The sequence below is a fragment of the Ambystoma mexicanum genome, chromosome 1p (genome assembly GCF_040938575.1).
Source record: "Ambystoma mexicanum isolate Mex_15411 chromosome 1p, UKY_AmexF1_1, whole genome shotgun sequence".
In the NCBI taxonomy this organism is placed as follows: Eukaryota; Metazoa; Chordata; class Amphibia; order Caudata; family Ambystomatidae; genus Ambystoma; species Ambystoma mexicanum.
This window is the reverse complement of record NC_090921.1, coordinates 231,376,043-231,389,776: the sequence shown is the minus strand read 5'-3', so window position 1 is coordinate 231,389,776 and position 13,734 is coordinate 231,376,043. Positions and strand designations below refer to the sequence as shown.

The 13,734-nt window shown below is 49.2% G+C and overlaps 1 pseudogene; it reads left to right on the top strand.

Moving 5' to 3' along the window:
* Positions 1 to 6,382: 6,382 nt before the first annotated feature.
* On the top strand, positions 6,383 to 6,464 carry LOC138461977 (small nucleolar RNA U13; annotated as a pseudogene).
* Positions 6,465 to 13,734: the final 7,270 nt, after the last annotated feature.

Here is a 13,734-nt window from a genome sequence, read left to right as displayed (position 1 = left end):
AATAACTTTTACCAACCATAAGCACATCAAAACGTTATAGTCTCGTGTGGTTTCATTCTTGCAATTTAACTTCAATTTTTTTCTGTGTTATCACTCCTGGCTGATGTCAATACAAATGCATGTTAGAAGTATACAGTGTATATGGCTCATAGACTTTCCCGAGATATAACTGAACGGGGTCCATATCTTCGGGGGGGGGGCGTAGTTTAGGGAGGGGCTATGAGGGATGTTTGTGTTGATTGCTTATATATGTGAAAAACTATAAAAACATGTTTTTTAAAAAAGAAGTATACAGTGTTATGGGATCACAGACCAAAAGAGCAGAGTACTGAGCTGTGCTCTATTGGGTAATAGATAAAACGCTGTGCGTTCTGAGAGAAAGCTTTGTATTAACGGCTTAATCAGTAACAGACTCATATTGTAATTAAAAGTTACAGTTTATAAAACGCCTATTATGGCTCACAGAGGATTCCCGGTAATAAAAGATGTAAAAATGCTGTGGTGGCAGCCTCATATTTTAAGGAAAACAACTTTTTTTAATGATTCACAGGGCTCACATTTTCGTATTTCAATCAATATTTCTGCTTCTGTAATTACCGGCATTGCAACATGGCCGCCAAACCTGAGCAGGAGATTTTTAAATCTCTTTTTTGTTTTCTAATCTCCAGTCGTAGTGGGTTGGATTGGATGAATGATTTACACTAATTTGCATATTCCCGTCATGTCCTACTCCATAAACTGTCAGTCTGTGGTAGACTTTGCATTATGTTTAACATTATGAACTGATCAAATGTCACTGTCGTGCATACCTGCCTAACCTCCGACATTTTTCTGGAGACTCTGGAATTTTTAGCATTTCTCCGGGTCTCCGAAAAAGTCCCTTGAATCTCAGGAATTTTGACTTCTTTCCGGGTCCCGTCATATTCTCCACCTGATTGGCTGCCGCAGCCAATCGGGTGGAGAAGTGGGCGGGACCCGGAAATGGCGCAAAATATTCGCGCCCACTGCCTGCACCACTATATGAGGCCACGGCTGGCTTTTTTTTTCTCTCTCAATGCGACCCCTAACCGCCGTAATAATAGTGCTTTCAATCCATATCATTGGATTGAAAGCAGTATTATTATAGCGGCGGTGCCACGTTCATTTTGCTTACTATAGCATTGAATGCTCTGATTACTTACCGGTAATCTTCATTACTCCTAGTCCTACTCTTCCTCGTCACAGTACTTACTTCATGAGGCACCCGCCTCCGACACAGGACCTTCTTCTATTTCTTTAAATCCCTATAACTCCTCCCCCACATCCATGTCACTCAGTTTCATATTACCAAGCCGGAGCATGGGACCTTCCCCGCAGGGAGGGTGAGGAGGGTCGTCAGTACTGTGACGAGGAAGAGTAGGACTAGGAGTAATGAAGATTACCGGTAAGTAATCAGAGCATTACCTCCACGTCCACTCTTCCTCGTCCCAGTACTTACTTCATGAGGTATACCAAAGCATCAACGGGGAAAAGGTCCCAATGAGACAGAGCCAAAAACAGTGCAGCAAAACACACCCACAATAACTCTTAAATCACATCCCCACAGACAAAAACTCCAACCACGAAGGAACCAACCCCCGAGTGAGAGAAACTCAACCCATAGCGGTTGATGACCAGCCAAGGCGGCAGCCATACAAATCTCTTGCAGAGAAAAACCCTCCTTACATCGGGCCAGGAAGCCGCGAAACCCCTGGTAGACCGCCCCTGATTGTGCGCAGGCACAGGCAGGCCAGAAGCCACATAGGCCCTAGAGATCACAACCCGGAACCACCGGAAAATGGAAACCACAGATGCGTTATGCCCAGCCCCAGCCAGACCACAAGCAATCAGAAGACTATCAGATTGGTGGAAAAGGCAAACCAAGCCAAATACTCCAATGCGTCCCGCCGGACATCAATGTTAAGCCGAGCCACCTCCTCAGGCGTTCTTGGATCATGAAAGAAGTCAGGGAGAACCAGACCCTGAGAGGTGTGAAACCCGAGAGACAACTGAAGGGAGAAACTTCGGACCACACCCCGGCACCACCGAGTCTGGCAGCACCCTCAGGAAAGGAGCGTGACATAAGAGAGCCCCAATCTCCCCAAGCCTACGGGCAGAAGTGAGGGCAATAAGAAAAGCAGATTTCAGTGTAAGATGTTTGATATCAATCTCGGAAATGGGCTCAAAAGGAGGCCCATGAAGGAACCGTAATACAAGAGGGAGATCCCAAAAGGAAAGCCCTTTATCAGCACAGGGAAGGGAAGAAGAAAAACCCTGGATCAACTTCCCCACCAACACCTCCCAATCCAAGTGACCGTCAGAGTCCCCCAAAAGGAATTTCATGGAGGCCCGCTGAGAGCGAAGCCTGGAAAAACTGCCAGGCCCCTGTCAAAACCCCTCCTGGAGGAACCGAAGGATAGCAGAGGCCAGAACGCAGGGGAGGGATCCCAGACTGCCCATACCAGTCTCGGAAATGGCCCCAATGTCTGCCTAACACCTTCAGAGTGGAGGGTCTAAGAGCATCCATTTGGACTCAACTACAGGATCTGAGAACCCCTGAGATATCAACCTAGACTGAGCAATAGCCACACCGCCCATTGCATCCAGTGGAATTCTAACCGCAGATCCCCTTGAAGGGGACACGGCCACCTCGGAACCAGCCAAGGTTCCTAGGAACGAAGCTCCAACAGAGAGGGGAGCCAACTCCGGCGGCACCAGAACAGAGCTAACAACAACACAGTCACCCTGGACACTCAGATGCGCCAAACCACCCGGGGCAGAAGGGGAATAGGCGGAAAGGCATAAAGGAAAACCCCAAGGCCACTGTACAGAGAGGGCGTCCATCCCCCAATCCCCTCAACCTGAAACCGAGAGCAGAAGAGGGGAACTTCTGCTGAGGCCGGGGATGCAAACAGGTCTAGAACCAAGGACCCTAATCTGACACAGGTCACCGCAAAGACCTGGGCCAACAGGACCAGTTCTGCAGAGGAGTGAAAACCGGCGTCTGAGAAGATCCGCTTGAACATTGTCCACCCTTCTGATACGTGAGGCCACCAGAGACACCAGATGAGATTCCTCCCAGGTGCCTATCAGCGCTGCCAGAGCATTCAAGGAACAGCCGGAACCCCTTTTGCAGTTCACATATGCCAAGGCCGTAGTATTGTCCGATCGGACCAAAAACCGCCGACCGTCCAGCAACTCCTCGAAGTACACCAGAGCTTGCACAATGGCACAACTCTTGCCAATTGGATGATCACCGGCTCTCCCCAGATCTCACAACCCTTGAGCTGAGAGGACCCCCAATGTATACCCTTTCTGCTGGTGTTGGTAGTAGGAGAGGTCACAGGAGGAAGGACCATGCAAACCTCAGCCTGTAGACCTGAAACCCCCCGCCACCATAGCAGGGACAATCGCAGCGCTGGGGACACTGAAAACAAAACTACGAAAGCCGAGATGTCGGGAGCCAGTGGGAGAGAGTATAAGACACCAGGAGACGTAACCGAAGACAGGCTCAAGGAACTGGAAAACATGCAAGACGCCACGTGCCCCGTAACTTCAGCAACAGGTGAGTCGAGACATACTGCCTTCTGAGAACCCAGCCCAGAACAGCCAGCAAGCGCCCCCCCTGCACAACATCCAGAGTACGCTCTCCTCAGACGTCCGGACAAGCAGTGCAGGGTGTTGAGACCCATAAGCAGGTGACACATCCTAGAAAGCATAGGGACCAGGAACACCCGCAAGTAGAAAACTTGACCCTGAACAGGGAGAGGAACGGGCAAGACGGTAACCCACAACAACCGTTCGGAGAGAACGGATCCCATGGCCAACTACTTGGACCGTGAGCTGGGTACCAAAGTCCTAACCATGCAAACCTGGACAGGAGGAGACAGGAACGGCAACTGATACCCCCTCCAGAAGGAGCCCATTACCCAGGAAGCCGAACCCCACCGGTCCCATACACCTCCGAGAAGATAGAGACGAGGAGCCAGGGAAAACCGCCAGTCACTGCACTTGCACCAGAGGGAAATCACAGGACGTTGAAACAGGCCTGCGCCACAATATAACAGCATGCTTGTCAGCCCACAAAAAGATTTGACCTATCAAAAGGAAGATACTGGACAGCCCAGAAGTCCAGCAGACTATGGCCCCCTCAGCCGACAGAGGAGCCACCAGGCTGGCGTCAAAAGGGCAGAGTACTGTCACAAAGCGGGGCAAAGCAATCCATCCCGGATAGCCGACATCAAAGGCAACCCCCTACCTGAGGTATGCCTATACTGGAAAACCCACTGAAGTGACATCCCCCTCCACCGGCACCAGGGGCTCTGAGAACCCCTCTAAGCACAGACATGTGCCACCATGTGCCCTATCACTTCCCACAAGTCTGAGAGGAGGCGTGAAAGCAACACGTCAGCACCGGAGGACATAGGGCCTAAAAGAAGAGACACTGGGAACCCCCTGCATGGCCGTTACTTCCATGATCATTTTCCATAATCCCATGCCGGACAAGGGAAAAGCAAATCAACTCCTTTGACTTTCCCTTGCGCAGTTTAGAGGAGAAGGACAGGACAAGGAGTCTGCGTCCATAGCTAGCACAGACCCAAACACACCACTAACACACCACATGACTGAGAGGTGGCTTGAGCCCTGTAGCCAGTAGCTGGTAGCCCCATGCTCTAAATCGTTCCAATGCATCGGTCTAGGAAGGATGAAGGACCGAGTCAGCACCGCTGAGACTCGAACCCGAAGTGTAGACTATGCCAGGCCGGTACCCTTCCGGCCGCTTGCAGATGTGTCCAAAATCTGCGCCGTATTCACAGGCAGCACGCAAGGAATGCAGCCAACATCCGGTGCATACTGGGCTGTGTGTGTCTGAGGAGCTGGTGGTATGTGACATGTCTGTGACAGAACAGAGCCCTGCACTTTCAAATACTCTGTCACAGTCACCCCTCGACAAGAAGCAGAGAGGCCTCACAACAAAAAAGGAAGGCTAGCCCATACTGCCAAGTGCTTGCCATCATTTCCAATAAAGATGTGTACACAGAGCACGAGGTAACGGCCTTTCAAAGGAGTCAAGATGGCCACACCAGCAAGAGAGGGGAAAACATCAAGCACAGTCCTCCCCTCTCCTTACCTTCCCCCAGAGAATGCAGCTGACATCCGGTGCATCCTGGGCCGTGTGTCTCTGAGGAGCGGGTGGTATGTGGCATGCCTGCGACAGAACAGAGCCCCCGCACTTTCAAATACTCTGTCACAGTCACCCCACGACAAGAAGCAGAGAGGCCTCACAACAAAAAGGAAGGCTTAGCCCATACTGCCAAGTGCTTGCCATCATTTCCAATAAAGATGTGCACACAAAGCACAAGGAAAACGGCATGTTGAAGGAGTCAAAATGGCCATACCAGCAAGAGAGGGGAAAACATCAAGCACAGTCCTCCCCTCTCCTTACCTTCCCCCAGATAATGCAGCTAACATCCGGTGCATCCTGTGCTGTGTGTGTCTGAGGAGTGGGTGGTATGTGACATGCCTACGACAGAACAGAGCCCCCGCACTCCCAAAGACTCTCTGCCACTGTCACCCCACGACAAGAAGCAGAGAGGCCTCACAACAAAAGGGAAGGCTAGCCCATACTGCCAAGTCGAATCAAGGTGGCCAAAACAGGAGGAGAGGGGAAAAACATCAAGCCCAGTCCTCCCCTCTCCTTACCTTCCCCCGGGCCGTGCAGGACCCGGGACACAATGCTCACGCTGCGGTCCGGAGCCCAGCAAAGAACCGAGCGAGGCAATCCAGCTCAACTGTGACCCCAAGCCCCGCAGGGGGCCCAGGAGCAGTGCTGCACCTGAGGGAGCCGAGGGCCCCGCCACACAGCCCCCCCCAGGGGGCCAGCAATCGGTGCTCCCTGGTGCCCCGCACCGGGAAGAAAAAGTCCAACCTGCCGGAGGCAGGAAAAATTTAAACTGAGTGACATGGATGTGGGGGAGGAGTTATAGGGATTTAAAGAAATAGAAGAAGGTCCTGTGTCGGAGGCGGGTGCCTCATGAAGTAAGTACTGGGACGAGGAAGAGTGGACGTGGAGGTAATGAATGATTTTCAATGCTATAGTAAGCAAACTGAAGGCTACAACAACCGAGTTTACCTTTTTGACAGGTGGGCAGGGTATGTGGGTGGAGCTGTGTGTAAATGGGCGGAGTCCTGTGTGGCTGTGAAGGGGCATACATCTCAGGAATTTTGATTTTCAAATGTAGGCAGGTATGCGTGTAGTGTGTGCAGCAGTGTACTGTTTGCATCCTCCTGTTGCCAAATAACTCACCCTCAGTTTGGAAGGATTATCCCAGAAGGGATATTTTGTCCTGAATTAAGCTCGCCGATCCTTCTGGTTTTTGAATGTGATGAGTGGGAGATCATGCGCGTGCGCATTTGTTACGACTTGGCACAGTACCCTTCATATGCCTGCAACGATGGGTGCTGTCTTTTCCCCTAGATGGGAGCGCGATATTTTTTCTTTGTAGTGTCCCCACAATGAATCGTTAATACTAACGGTATCACGGTTTGCAAACATTAAATTAGGCAGTTGAAACATGTGGTTCGTTTTCAAGGTTTCTAATGGAGCACACAGGTGCATTGCTTTGTAGCACAGGTGTTGCTATCACAATAGCACAGAGACATCCATGCCAGAATTCTCACATCCAGGTGCAGTTTGCAGAGGCTCCCTGGAGATCAGCATATATGTGCACCAGCCATTGCAATGAAATGCTTCCTTAGGGGAAGTACATGTTTCCCCTTCAGCTGCACAGCAGTAATCTGCATGTGGGGGTGGCTGGTGAATCTTTTAATTGTCTCCCATTAATCAGTATGAGTTTGGTGGGTTCTACCCAACACAAAATTGGGGGAATAATGGTTAAAATAGTTAATTTTATAGCAAACCTTCTGTGAAAAACAAGGTAAAAGGCCACACAATTAGCAATTGGTTTTGTAGGGTAACACAGGAAAAATTCTTTCATGTTGTCCGTACCACCACATGTCCATGCTGTTTGCACAAATATATGCCTTTATCCCCACGTAAGAACATAGGGTTTCATTGCGAGTTTGCCAGTATGATATGATATGATATGGCATTTATAACGAGCATATACACAGTATATGGTAATACAGTTTACCGGCACTTTTACCAGTACGGCCAAGTACGTGTTTGCCGGGAATACAGTTGCCAGAATTTCCGGTGCCGGAATCACCTCATTCCAGAATTAAATTACCGGCAACGAAAATACCAGATGGGCCAGAAACCTGCACCGGTAATACGAGCACAGTGGTATCACTGGCATATTACAAGATTGTATTTGCCGATACACCGACTGATATTTGCGGGTAATACCAGTAAAACCAAGGTGGAGATAACAACACATCAGAGCTGCCAGTAAATGGACACAAGTGAAGGAAGGACATTAGGCCACAGGTGCACATAATCCACCCAGGTGACCCTATGCACACAGGAAGAGTACAAAAGAGCCGCACCTGCCCCAAAAACACATCCCAACACAGCCATGCTGCCAGTCATTTCTGCAAACATGGAGCTGGAGGCATTGCATGTCAATCTACAGCTGTGGGGGCTGAAGTATCAGCAAATGCAACAGGAGGCCTGGGAGAGAAGGACAATGAGGATAATGGGGATGCAGGTGGCGAGGCAGAGGCGTGCAGTGATCCTTCGTACAAGGGCCACACCCTGGGCCTTCACTGACAGGCAGATACTACTTTTATTTATTGTAATTTATTTGCATTTATAAAGCGCACAACAGCCTTTGGGCATCGCAGTGCTGTTACAGAAGGCTTACTTAGTTACAAAGTGCATGCAAAAAAATACATGTTGCCAGGCAGCATACTTGGTTACATAATGGCTTGCAAAAACATTCAGGTTGCCTAACCCCATATTGCAGGGCGGCAGCAGCATATAAATGCAGAAAGTCCGTTTAGGTCGCACAAACGTGTTGCCCAGCCCCGTGTTGCAGGGCAGCAGCAGCATGCAAATGCAGAAAGTCAGTTTAGGTGGCACAAACATGTTGGCTAGCCCCATGTTGCAGGGTGGCAGCAGCATACAAATGCATAAAGTCAGTTTAGGTGGCACAAACATGTTGCCAAACCCAATGTTTCAGGGTGACAGCAGCATACAAATGCAGAAGCAGTTTAGTGGGGGCGTGGCTTGGAGGGGATTGAAAAGGGGAGGGGGAGGACTCGAGAGGGGGTGGCACTCACATCAACACAGGCGACCAAGTGGGGGTGGGGGGCACTCACATCCACACAGGCGACCAAGGGAGAGGGAATGGGGGGCACTCACATCAACACAGGTGACCAAGCAGGGGGTGGGGGTCACTCACATCCAGATGGTGACCCAGCAGGGGAAGGGAGGCACTCACATCCACACAGGCGACCAAGCGGGGGGCACTCACATCCACACAGGCAACCAAGCAGGGGGCACTCACATCAACACAGGGGACCAAGGGGGCAGTGGTTCACCTGTACCGCCTAAACATGGAGACCATACTTGACCTCCTGATCCACATCGTCCTCCCCACCACCCTGGCACAGTTCAACGACACCAAAGCCCGCTTCTGTGCAATTGCGGGCTTGCCCAATGTGGTGGCATCATTGGATTGCGTGCATGTTGAGCTGGTGCAAACCCCCACGCCTTAGAGGAGGTCTCTAGGAACTGGAAGCATTTCCATTCCCTGAATGTCCAGGTCGCCTATGACGCCGACCTTACCATAACGCACTGCTGTGCCTTATTCGGAGTTCGGGAATAGCTGGGGAGGGCAGGCTATCTCAGCCAAGGTGAGTATCTTTAATGGGACACTTGTTCGTAAAAAGGGATGGAAGTGCCGGCGGCCACCAGTATATTAGGATAGTACTCACCAACCCACGCCACAGACGGGCCAAACTTTGGCAGTCTAGCCCACTTCGCCTATAGGTGTTAACCCTGCAGTTTCAGGATGCTCCGGCTCTCAGCGGCTGTGGGACGGGACGATCGTCCATGGCGCGATAGTAGCCTTCACTCAGCTCTCGAAAGAGGAAGAAAGATAGTTCTGGTGCAGCACGTCTAAGGACATGGTAGGCAAGAACTGCAGGTGCTTTCTGCGATGGTCACCACAGCGGGGCGATGCAAGATCCGCAAATCATTGCAGTGTGGTGCATTCTTGTATATCGTGACCCAAAGGAGCTTGGACAACGAGTTTAGGTGGGAGAGGGACCAGGATCACGAGATAGCGATTCCCAGAGTCTCGTGTGTCAACTTGGTACAGCGGCAGTCCTGTGCGATACGCTGTGTTCGAGGTCATCAGTTCACTGGATGGCCCGGAAACACTTCCGAAGAGGCTCTTTTCGAGGGGAAGTAGAAGGAGCAGGGAGTAGTTGTTCCCACTACTCCAAAGGGACAAAGCACCCTTGCAGGGCTTCTTGGTATGATGAGAAGCAGGGGTCTGCCAGGACAACAGCGGGGTCAGGGTGCCAATCCTTCCAAGCATGTCACCGGTGGTTCCTTCAGTCTGCTTTCCTATTAAGGATACTTGGCTCCTTATGAAGTTCCGTGTGAACCTCAGTAGATCGACCTGGTATGGATGCAGAGCCCTTTCTCTTATCCAAAATTCGGTTCGCACTCACATCTCAGATAGCCAATGAAAGGTCTGCTCTCTTGCATGCACGCCAGACGTGGGCCAATCATGGCCCCCAGTGGTTCCAGTCATTCAGTCCTACCAGGCATACTTGCACCAGTAGTGTGGATTGGGACCAGACAGTCCCAACCCTCTTCCCGGGAACTAACACACGTGACATGCAGGAGCCAGTGAAAGATGCAATTTTTGTGGGAGGCTGCATGCCCAAATAAGGAATACCGGGTCTCTCGACCTGGGGGAAGGGGACAAAATGGCCAAAGGACAGAACAAAAGACTTCATGGCACGACTATTTTAGGCACTGGCCACAGTCTTGGGCCAAACGAGGTAAACCCGGTATGGTCCATAAAAACTAATTAAAAATACATTAAAAGTAAACTACTGCTACCAGTTCGTCCTAGGAACAATTGTACAAACACCAATAAATCCTTAGAGGGTGGCTCGTGCCATAAAACAAAAGGACCCCTATGCGCGGTACTGTAAGGTACTTGACACATGGATAAAAAGTTACCAAGCAATGGCAACACAGTTTCCCAGTACTGACAGCCTAAAGGACGTGTCAGTTTCCCCATGACTAATTATCGAAAGCCCAGAGGAATGCATCTGAAGGCTGTGCTCCACTGGAAAAAGTTAGGTTATGTAAGCCAAACAAAAGCAAAATATTTGGGGGGTTCACAAATGGAGGGATAATTTCACCTAAGGGAAATCTTTTCTAACACTGGCCTCCCCACTCCAGATTTAAGTACAGGTGGACTTAATCCACTTCTGGATGAGTCTCGTGTTCAGGTCAACTATATATTCTGGACAACCCATCAGAGTTGCTATGTTGGACACCTGGCCTGTGCTGAATGGCTGAAGTCAAACCTTTGCAGGCTTATGGACCACTTGAGCAACTTTAGATTCTCTCCCTTCACATCCTTGTCCAAACTAGCACTTACTGGCCGTTATGGTCAAGTGGGACTAATGAAGAGCCTGCAATACTATGCTCAGGTGTTTCACATGTTCTGCCCAGGTGGCATGAAGACTGCTAAATCATCCAAATATGCTAAGCAGAATTCATCCAACCCATTTAGGACATGATTCACAAGCCTTTGAAAAGTAGCAGGTGCATTCTTTAATCCAAAGGGCATTACCCTGAATTGGTAAAGACCCTCTGGGGTCGAGAATGCTGCCTTCACCTTGGCATGTTCTGCTAGGGCTATTTGCCAATACCCTGCAATGAGGTCAAATGTGCTGAGGTACTTGGAGGCACCCAAGGTATCTACCAGCTCATCAGTTCTAGGCCAGGGGTGGGCATCTGTCCTGGTGACAGCATTCAGAGCCCTGTAATCCACATAGTATCTCAGCTCATAGGCACCAGACCACAGGACTGGACCATGGACTACTAGAGGGATCAATCACCCCAAGATCTAACATCTTGTTGACCTCCATCTTGATGTAAGATATCACCTTATCTGATATACTGTACCCCCTCCTTTTGGTAGGTAAACTGTCCCCTGTGTCAATTTTGTGTTTGCATTAAAGTGTGAAACCATTAGTCAGTGAGAACAAAGGGGAGAACTGCCTAAGCAAAGTTATTCTTCTTGCTGGGTAGGAGTCAGGAGAGGGAGCACATGGCTACCCTCAATGGAGCCATTTAACGGATTACCTTGGAACAAATCAGGCAGAGGTTTGGTTTCTTCTTCCTCTCTGTCTGATGCCAAGAGAAGTGCTGCTATTTCAGCCCCCGGGATGAAAACCTTCAGTCTATTTATGTGGAACACTTTGGGGGCCTGACCAGGTCTCCTAAGTTCCACTAAATAGTTCACCTTACCCAGCTACTCCACAACTATGTAAGGGCCTGACCATTTGTCCTGTAGGGCTCTAGGCCTTATAGGATCCATAATCAGGACCTCTTGAATAAGTGAAGCCTTCTGGTCCTACCAATTTTTCACCAGAACCGGACCTGTCTTCAACATATCACCGGCCTGAGCAATCAGAAGGACCATTCTCTTCCTTAAACCCAACACATAGTCTGCTACATTGGTAGTGATGGAAGGAGAAGGGAGCTCCAACCCTTCATTGACTATGGCCAGTGGTCCTCCTAACAGAGTGATCAAAAAGAAGCAATGGGCAAAGGGCTTCCCCCATCTCAAATGCGGTCTCAGAACAAAACTGGGTGTCGTACTTCAGCACCCTTTTTCAGCCGCCCGCAACATCAGTAGATAGGAAAATTCAACCACTCAGTGAACACTGGATTCCTCTGACAGATGTGGAAGATATCCTAAGAACAATAGCAAAACTGAAATCCTCACGAGCGCCAGGCCCTGGTGGACTGACCAACATAGACATAAAAAAACATCCGGAAGAATGGGCCGCAGTGATAAGAGAAATCTTTAACCACTGCCACAAAGCAAAACAGATCCCCGCATCTTGGACAGAAGCGGTATTGGTTCCAATTTTTAAGAAAGGGTCCAGAGAAAGCCCGTCCAACTACAGACCAATTGCCTTGTTGGACATCCTGGGAAAAATATTTGCGACCTTGCTCCTCTCACATTTCCAAAAGTGGGCAAAAGGTTTGCCTGCTACAGACATCTTCCAGACTGGTTTCCAAAAGGGTACAGGGACGGCGATCAACATCCTTATCCTTAATATCATAAAAGCAAGGGTGAAATCAGGTGCCCCGAAAGTCCATTTGGCTTTGGTCGACCTCTCAAAGGCCTTTGACATGGTGGATCGCGAGAAACTTTGGGCAAAATTAAGAACCTGGAAATGCCTGACTGCAATATTGGATCCTATCGTGGCCTTACACACTAAAACTACGATGCGCGTCCGTCTGAGCCAGCAAGGCCACCTGTCAAACATAATCCATACCGAACGTGGGGTTAAGCAAGGTTGCCCCCTGGCCCCGGGACTATTTATTGCTTTCATCAGTGACTACCAGTATACTGAAAAGAAATGTGTACATTCCCGCCAAGTGTGGGTCTGTCAAAGGTGTCTAGATTATGGTATGCGGATGATCTGATCCAGATGGATCAGACCAAAGTAGGTTTGCAACGTCAACTAGCAAATCTCTCTGCTTACATGAAAAATAACAAAATGCAAATTAACACGCAGAAAACTAAAATCCTTCTCTTCACAAAATCGACAGTCGAACGCAAAATCTCGCCAACTTGGTTCCTGGAATATACCAAACTGGGAGTGGTGAAAGAATATAAATATCTTGGGGTGTGGATTGATAATTCCCTGAAAGAAAACACCATCACGAAGGCCCTGTGGGATAAAACAAGAAATCTGACACGCAATTGAAAGCTGTGGATAAATAATTTGGAACGTTTTCATGGACGCCAGCGCTTCAATTCTACAAATCCAAAATAATCCCAGCTCTGATATATGGAATGAGTGCGAATCTCACCCTTCTGCAAGATCTGTGGCTAAAGCTGGAAGGCTTTGTGTGGAAGGCGGTGCTGGGCCTGCCGAAGTCAGCACCTATGGCGGCGATTCGACGGGACCTAGGCCTTATGTCTCTTGCCTCAACAGTCGAGCAAGGTGCGCTGCAACTCTTCAGAAAAATTCTTTTGCCGGACTCCCTCCCTATCTTCCAGGCTGTAGCAGAAGAAATTCAAAGAGGGAAGTCTAAACCTCTAAATGACTGGGTAAAGAAATTAAAAAACAAACTGGGAGAGATAGCCTGTACGGAAGAACTCCTAATGTTACACCCAGGCAGAGTGAAGAAAAAAATAGAGCAGCAAGATTGGATTTTAACTACTGAAATAATCCTGTCATACAAACTTCTCAAAGATCTCCCGCCGGGACACAATAAACTAAAAACACCATTGAGATATTGCGAAAAATTCCCTGAGAAAGAATTGAGAAGAACATTTATGAGAGCTCGGTTAAATACCTTACATACAAGAGAAATGTTGGCTCTCAGATCACAATCTACCATAGCTTCATGTCGGCTATGTGAAAACCCGGATCAGCTTGAAACTGTGAGACAGCTACTGACGTCCTGTCCTGAAATGTATAAAGAAAGAGAGGCGTACTTGGCACCGCTATTGTCTCACCCATCAGAATTAAGTG